The sequence below is a fragment of the Daphnia magna genome, linkage group LG3 (genome assembly GCF_020631705.1).
Source record: "Daphnia magna isolate NIES linkage group LG3, ASM2063170v1.1, whole genome shotgun sequence".
NCBI lineage: Eukaryota > Metazoa > Arthropoda > Branchiopoda > Diplostraca > Daphniidae > Daphnia > Daphnia magna.
In genome coordinates, this window is record NC_059184.1 from 9,603,046 (window position 1) to 9,612,415 (window position 9,370).

Consider the following 9,370-nt stretch of genomic DNA (forward strand, 5'->3'; position numbering starts at 1 on the left):
ACACTGCACACTACAACCCCTAACTATTTCGAAAACAAAGGTATCGTCTGCTGCTTGCTATATTCCAGGGTTACCAGATTAAAAATAGTAAATATAAATATACCAAAAAAAATTTAAAATATTACATTCCAGAGTCATGGAACCCTGGTTGTTTCACGCTGAGAGGAATCCCTATACCGCGTTTCGTTGGTCTGTATGTCTAAAATTTCGACGGTTTTGGGGCGGGGAACAGTGGTGGAAACTAGTGTAAGCTATTAATATTTTAACTTAATTTTTCATTGTCGTTTCTTGGAAAGTATATTTCAGTAGCACAAAAAATTGGGGAGCAACTCTTTGGGAACTGAATTGTGAAAAGTGTCTCTCTCTATTTTCTATGAAACAAAAGTTTTTATACGGGGTTCGTGAAGGTCGAACTACAAGAAAATTAAGTTGAAACGTTTGAAGGGTAAATCAGTCTGTAAGACGTCTAAGGAAGAAATTACATAGAAAGAGGAGCGTATAGAAAATTAATGTTACGTAAGAATAAAGGGTAGGGAAAAATAAGGAAAATAATAAAGAATAAATTGTTTTGGTTCTTTAGATAGCTATCCGGTTCCAAAAGATTGCGTCTCGCAATCAATCAAGGTCAAATTTTGAACGGAATAGAAAGTGAATCAAAACAAAGCAAAGAAAACAACATTAATTAATTCAACAGAACAGCTGCTTCTCGATGCGGTTGGTTTAGTGCATCCCGCTGGAAATTGTTCCATGGAGGTTCTCCTTGTAGAAAAGGGGCTGATGGGGCAAAAAATTCCGGGGCGGGTTGTTGATTAGAGGCGGGTAAGTTTAGAATAGTAATGGGCAGGGATGGATTTGAGGGGTTTAATAACGCAGGGTGGCCTACTTCTATATCATTATCAGATGTTTTGGTGAAGTAATTGAAAGGGTTACAAGTACTTAGAAAAGAACAACAAGGTATGTATCTTGCAATAAGGGAACCTACTCCACAAAAATGAAAGAAACAGAATCCGATAAATCCCATCCCTAGAAGACTACAAATGCCACTTGACCAACTAAGAATCTTAGACGACAGGAAAACGTTCTTTTCTTTTTGGAGTGAAGACAGAAGAGTGCTCATGTGAAAAGGATTTCCAAGGTCGATGCTATGTTTTTCTTTAGCAGCAGCAATTATCCCGGTGATTGCAGCTGCGGTGCTTATCGGGTGGGGGTTTAGCGTGGGGTGTAAACTTAGTGCGAGTAACTTATCAATTTAATATGGCAAAGTGTTGATCAAACTATGTCCTTGGACTATTACACCGGGGACGATTGGATGCCAAGAACTGTTTTTGTAGAAATGTGCTCGGCCGTTAATGTTGACGAAATTTTTATGCCAGTAACAGGGGTTGTAAGGCATCAGTTCCCATCCTTCAGTGTCTAAAGTGTAGTCGCCGAATTTGGGTTGAGGACCACAGCTTGTGATTTCAGTGGTGATCGTTGAATTTTTCGGGAAGCATTGATAGACGCTGATCGATTCACCAGTGGCTATCAATTTGCTACATGTGGGTAAATTAAGGTAACTGGCAGCAGGCCATTCACTGTGTTGTGCGGTGGCGATAGCAGTTTTGTGTGCCAGCACACGATTTTCACATTGTAGAGCTCGAATTTCTCGAGCCACTCCATTTATTCTATCGGTAGTTCGGTCTCGTGCGTATTGAGAATGTGCCGCTCCGCTGATTTCAGCCCGGATAATGTCAGCAATTTTTTCGATGTCTTCTTCCAGTGGTTTACTCGGATGAGCATTGGAATCAGTTAAAGAATGTAAACGTAAAATAATTTTGTCCATTCCGATTACTTGTTTGTAACTTTTTTTGGATGAATTACAATATTCCTTGTTAGTTGTATTGTAAACAAAGTCAAGTTGTTGTTCGACGTCACGAATTCTTTTATTTCACTGTTGTTAATCAGGTAACGTTGAGCGATACCTGTTTCCACAAGCCTTAGTTTGCACTGTTGAACTTCTCTCAACGATTCTTTCCAGACAATGGTCACTAGGTTGTGAGAAATGGATCCGTTGATCCCTCCCGGTATATCGCCAATGGGGGAGCTTATCGTACAGTTAACACCCTCAGTTTCTAAAGTAACTTCTAATCGACAGTTGATCAGCTGATCAGCTGATCAGCTGTGACTTGAAGCCAGCTACCCTGCACATTTGGAATACGTTCGAACGACCACTTATTTTTTCCTAAGTAGTCCATGCTTTTGCCATGGCACAATCGGGAATCACACATTTTTTCAAATTCATGTGCATTGACTTCTATTGGCACTCTTGATTGACTTGGAGTTTGCCAACCCCAGAAGTCAGTATAGATGTGTTTCTTTTCCAGCCACATGGTACACGAATGACCAACAAAACGGGTGATTTGGGGAAGAGTAGAATAGACATCATAATATACTGGAATAGTGGGAAGGGGGCTTATTTGATAATCACAGTCATCGCTAGTGAATTTTAGGAACCCTTTTGGCTGAGAAGCCGTACAATTACAAATAGTGATGTTAAGAGCATGGAGGCGACAGAGAAACGGTATGATGAGGAGAGGTAGAAGACATAACCTATGAGAAAGTAATTTCAAAATAAATTTCAGGGATCCATTCTATGACTTATTAAGATTACTAAAGTTTGATATTGTTCAACTATTACTAAAAGTTAAAGAAATCCGTTAATACGCAATAATTAAAATTTAAACACGACTTAAAGATGGTTTGAGAGATTCAAACGTGATTTACAAAAAAAAAATTTTAGCAATACAATTTCAGAATTTGACAACTGGTTTTAAAATATTCCGAGGACGTAAACCGAGGCGACGCTCTGGTTGTATGGGTAAGGTTGACGTCTCTGGAATCGGGTTGGAAGGTAATGAAATTGTTGGTGAACTTATAATTAAATTTGGAGTAGGAGGAATTGTGGGTGGGGGTCTCATCAAATTTTGAGTAGGAGTTTCTTTTTCACAAGGAATTTGTTCTAACTCAGATTGAAGGTTTGTTTCTAGGGGTAGAGGAAAAGTTTCGAGTTCATCTACGGTTTCTTGTTCGAATTTTTCGGCTTGTTTCTTAATTCTTACATCTAAAAATTCGACACCTGGTTCGTCTTTCCAGATCATTGACTCAAATAGGGGTTTTATTCGATTCACATGTACAAGTTGAGTTTGTTTTCCTACGTCTTGTTCTATTTCCAAAGTACTGTTGTTGCTTACTTTCAAAATTCGAAATGGGGATATAAAACGTGGAATGAGTTTTTTACTAATTCCCGCCAAGGGCGTTCGCATATCCAGTAAAACTTTATCTCCTACGTTGAATTTTTGCTATTTTACGCGTTTATCGTACTGGGATTTTTGTTGTTCACGAGCTTGGGAAAGATTGATTTTGACAAGCTGAAAGGCTTCGTGTAAGCGTTTTATAATTTGACTTTTATAGTCTGAGGGAGTAACTATTACTGGGGGAAGAGGACGGAGAAATTGATCAATCGGCATGACTGGATCACGAGTTCACTACCGTAATTTAGAAAATATGGAGTCTCAAGTGTTGACGAGTGGACAGAATTATTATAAGCGAAAACAACGGCGCCTAAAATATCCTCCCACCGCTCGAATCCATTCTCCAAATATTTCCTTATCATTTTAACAACAGTTTTGTTGAATTGCTCTGTTTTCCCATTAGTCTGAGGGTGATACGCAGTTGTTTTCATGCGTTTAATGTTTAAAGCTTTACAAAGCGCAGAAAATAATTCAGAAGTAAAATTTCTGCCTCGATATGTAATTATTGCTTTCGGGGGACCATGATGTAAAATAATTCGTTCTACTAAGGCTTTACTAGTACTGAGGGCGGTAGAGTTGGTAAGAGGAATGACTTCTATCCATTTAGAAAAGTAATCCGTGATTACTAATATATGATTGTTTCCTTCAAGTGAATGAAGTTTGATTGGACCTAGAATATCTAAGCCCAATACTTCAAAAGGTCTTGTAGCGAGGTCTAACGGGTTGAGATAGGCTTTCGTACTGTGCACTCGACGTCCCAGCGCACAAGGTTCACAAGAAGTGCAATATTCCTTAACATCCCGTAACATGGTAGGCCAATAGTATTTGTCCCTTAGACGAAAGAATGTTCGCCTAGTTGCCATATGTCCTGACAATGGGGAATCATGGTATTCTTGTAAAAGTTGCTTTCATAGAGAAAGTGGAACAACCACTTGACACTGTTCAAAGTTTCTTCTTTTCACTGAAGTAGGTTCGAAGTGTTTACATAAAAGACCATGTTCAACAAAGAAATAATCTATTTCACTGACCCAAGAAAGCATCGGGCCATCTTCTTTTTTCCAAGGTTCATTTTGTTCCAAAAACGTAACGATTTCTTTGCACAGAGAGTCTTTCTGCTGTTCTTGACACATTACGTTGTTGTGTGCAGGAATGGCAGATATTAGATTCATCGGTATTCTTGAAAGAAAATCAGCATTTTCGTGTACTCGACCTGGTCGGTACTGAACACTGAACTTCATATTAGATAGCAAGATCGCCCATCTACCTAGTCGCCCTGTTTCGTCTTTAAAAGTCTGCTACCACTGAAGAGGCTTGTAATCGCTTACAATAACAAAAGGTTGATCTTGTAAATAATGTCGAAAACGTTTTATCCCAAACACTACTGCTGCGGCCTCTTTTTCTCTTGTCGAATACTTGATTTCTCTATTATTAAGATGTCTGCTTGCATAGGCAATAGGTTGGTCCTTTCCGTCTTTCATCTGAGAAAGGACGGCTCCTAAGCCATAGTTACTTGCGTCCGTGTAAATCAGAAATTCCTTTGAAAAATCCAGATATATAAAGATAGGTTCTGATATTAAACATTGTCGCAAGTACTCAAAAGCTGCAATTTCATCTGTTTTCCAAGTTACACTATCAGTAGGTTTTAATGTAGTCTGTGATAACAAGGGGTGGGCGACGGTAGAGTAATTTTTTACAAATCGTCTGTAGTAACTGACTAGTCCCAAAAAAGATTGTAATTCTTTTACTGTACCAGGTCTTTTGTAATTCACAAGGGTTTCAATTTTAGCAGGGTCTGGTTTTATTCCTTCAGCCGTTTTGAGTTGTTCCGTTATTACTTTGCTTATTGTACCTGCTTGGGATTTTTACACTTTGTCCACTAAACGCAAGTTGTTGTGTATGTAAAGGGGTTGAGGTAAGATATGAAGGCTGAGAGCTAGTTCTAAAAACAGGCTGTCCATTATTCTTCGTTTTCTGAGAGGAATTAATGCAACGTTTAGTATTCGTTAGAATGTGTTGCACAATACAATCAGCTGCTTTAGAAGCATCCTCATAATCCATTCCGCATTCTATCAAAGGGCTCAATTCTTTAACGTATATTTTAATGGACATGTCTTGGTTTGTTTCTTCTGACGGTTTGTTTTGCATGATTTTGTTTGACTGGTCCACGATCGACGTTGGAGTAAAGGAGACTTTCCGACTTTGTAGTCCTTGATACGGTAAATAGTTACACGGAGTGGACGCTAACTGTGATTGAGGAGTTTGAGTATTCATACTTGACTGTGAATAATTAACCGCCGGACAAGTGATTGTTGTGGTACTAGCGGTCAATTTAGGACAATCTAAAGGAATCTGATCACCTTGCGTGAGAATTTCCGCTCTTACAATTTTGATGGGTACGCTGTTTTTAGAAGTTTCCTCCTCAGTTTCGAGTGTTACTAAAGATTGGGGCACTAAGTCTGATTCTGACCTACTTTGTTGTTCTCCCGAGTGCACTGATTCATACTCTGAATCGGTACTTTCGTAGTATGATTTTAGACCACAGTGCTTAAAGAGTTCAATTGGTGTCAAAATTGTTGGTTCGGTTAAGAGAAATTCTCTTAAGGCTGTTCCTACTTCTTTGTTTGTTAACTCTATTTTTTTTCACTTCGAAGCAAATACTGCAATTAAAAAATAAGATCGTCAACAGGAATTTCCGTTAATCTCATATTTCCGTATTGCTGATAAAACCATGCCCGATCTTGGTTCTCTTCATTTATTAGTTCTAGGTTTTGGAAATCTATAGAGATATCTTCTGTGTTTTCTACCCTATCTGTTGTTTTTTCAAGGTCCGTAATTGCCCGAGCCTGTTCTAGAAGTTGATTATATAATAGCAATTCTCTTGTCTCCTCGCCTATCAGGGGTTCGACTACGGTTTCGTCTTGTGACGATACTTGCATATTAAGTACTTCGTTCCACTGATCATCATTTCTCAATTCTTTAATTTCATTGGAATCAAAAAGATCAATATCGGATTGATGTGGGCTATCACTATCTAGTTCGACACCTAGATTTTTGTTATTTCTCAAAATTGACGTCGACCCGCCTCCTGATCTTAAAGGAGTGAACCTTTCCCGTACTGATCGAACAAATCTTTGTATTAGTGGCCCTTTTCTTACAGATCTTCTTTCTAAAGTGGTTTCTAAACCACTATCCTCATTTTCCCTCATCTTTTATAAAGAACTAATTTCTAACAAAGCATGTTCTTTTACAACTATGAAAAGATATCAAAAAATTTCAACCAAATAGGAAGCCAACAAACGAAGAGAAGGCAATAAGGAGCACTTATTACCATACAAATTTAAAACAAACAATAAAACAAAAAAAAAACACACGCTATTCAGCATAACACGAAAGCCGAATTCGACTCCGCTGCCACCAAATGTAAGCTATTAATATTTTAACTTACTTTTTCGTTGTCGTTTCTTGGAAAGTATATTTCAGTAGCACAAAAAATTGGGGAACAACTCTTTGGGAACTGAATTGTAAAAAGTGTCTCTCTATTTTCTATGGAACAAAAGTTTTTATATGGGTTTCGTGAAGGTCGAACTACAAGAAAATTAAGTTGAAACGTTTGAAGGGTAAATCAGTCTGTAAGACGTCTAAGCAAGAAATTACATAGAAAAGAGGAGCGTATAGAAAATTAATGTTACGTAAGAATAAAGGGTAGGGAAAAATAAGGAAAATAATAAAGAATAAATTGTTTTGGTTCTTTACACTAGAATCAGAATCACCTATCGAGAGAAACTGAGTTATTCAACGGCCATTGTCAGTGTTTCTTTTTCAAGCTTCCGTTTTTCTGGTGTCGTCTGCTCCGTTCGTTTCCTTCGTAATGTTGTGATTGGCTGTTGAAGTTTTCAAACACGTTTCCTGATTGGTACATTCATCATACACCCGCTGGAGTCTCTGACTGCTATTTCCGAAATTAGACACAACGACAGAAGATTTTCCACATGTTGTGAACCAACTAGGTTCCCATGACTCTGTTAGCTGTTACATTCTTTGTATTCCCAATTTTATTGACAAGCTGCTTCTTATATCTTCTGCTATTTGACAAATTAGTTAAAATTAAAAAGTAAAGTTTAAAGTACAGTTATTAAGAATGACAACGGTAAAAAAAAAACATTAATGAATAAATTAAAGTCTACACTTGTAGACAAATTAATTCAAGTAGAAAAGGATGTGAAAGAAAGTAATGAAGAAAACGAAAAATTTAAGGTAATATAATACTAAATCTATACATGAAAAAGTTTTAAATAAATTTACTCGTTTTCAGAATGAGAGTTTACGATACAAAATGCTTTATCAGGAGACAGAAATTTATTTCGCAAATATTACCTTACAGCTGTAAAACTTATTCATTTTTAACTAAAATAATTTTAATTTATCCAGCTAGAACAAATAACACTTTTACAAAATGACAAACTTGGTCTGATGGAAAAAATAGAAAACTTGGAAAAGGTAGAAAACCATTTCTAGGACTAACATATGTCAACTATTTAAAAGTGCATTATCCATTCAAGAAATAACAAAATTGAAAGAACAACATATTAAAATAAAAAATAACATAGAAAATAATAACAATATACCAATAGACGAAGCAAAAGAAGATAACAATATGGAAATTGGTGAAGATTAGGAAATAACTAATGAAAACAACGATTTAAAGATAAGACTATATTTTTAAAACATTTCTTATAAATATTAACTATATATAAATTATTTATACTATTAAATATTATGTAAACTATATATAAACCTTTATATAAACTAACTATAAACTATGTATAAAACTAGTATAAAAAAAAAGAAATATTGCGACCAAATCGAAAAATTTAACTCTTACCTAATCTATATAATGTTTTTGTTTATCAAGAAATTTTCAAACGTATTACCCTTTTCTATACCAGCTGAAATTAAAATTCTATTAGAAAAAAAGTAAAAACCATTGAACCAGAAAATTGGAGTTTGGATACGTTAAAAATTTTGGGTTACACGTTATATAGATTAGGAATATCTTAAAAGTAATATACATGTATATTTTTAGCGTCAAACAAAATTTTAATTACTAACTTTGAAGTTAACCTTGATGTCAGCACAGAACAAAGCATTTTTATTGTAAACGAACGATGACCAACACAATTCATCAAATGGAATTTGAGATTTCGCACTAGATTTCCTTTTTTTTGCACTTAAAATAAAACTTTTCAAGATGGTCACTATAACTTTTAATAATATCACTCATGCTCATAAACATAGATCCGTTTGTAGACATACGGAAATCAATACTAGTTTTACGTAACAATACACGACCAAATAATAACTAAATAAGTTTAGTAAGTATACAGTTTAGTAGTATAGCAATAGTATTGCTAAACTAACTTTTCCTTGAACTAAATTAATATACCATACTTAACTATACTATACTTTTAGTAAGTAAAACTGAACAGTTCATCGGACTAAAATAGAAATATACTTAACTAAAATATATTTTTTTATATCAAGTATCGATGAATAGTAAAGCAAAAAAAACAATTTACTTTATTTAACTAAACTATTAACTAATTAAATTTAACTACATAAAATAAAACAATCTTACCTCAGCTTGATATGAACCATAAGCCTTATTGTTAAAAATCCAGTAGGGGAGGGTGGGGCTAGTTGGTACAATTTTTTTAATTTCTTCTCTGGTTTCTTTAATTTTTCATATTTTGACACCCAAAAAATTGTAAAAGAAAGCTCAGGTAACCAACTTTTTCGTGCTATTTTTTAATTTGATCTACGTTGAAGAATTCATATCGAAATCAACGTTCAAATAGCTAAAAAAAATTTGCCTACATGCCCCACTAACGGGGTAAGTTGGCAGTGGTAGTGGGGTAAGTTGGCCACATGTATTTCAAATACGGATTTTAGTGAAATGTTGATGTTGTAAACAAACTAGAATAACATTACAATAAACAAAAATCCTATAGTTATTTTAGAGTGGGAAACTCAGAAATAAGTTGTGATAACTTACATAAAGATTAATAGCCTTAAATGCAAAA

At 35.4% G+C, this 9,370-nt stretch overlaps 1 pseudogene; it reads right to left on the reverse strand.

Annotated features, from left to right (window-relative positions):
• Positions 1-1,150: 1,150 nt before the first annotated feature.
• On the reverse strand, positions 1,151-3,137 carry LOC116934664 (annotated as a pseudogene).
• Between the last annotated feature and the right edge of the window lie 6,233 nt (positions 3,138-9,370).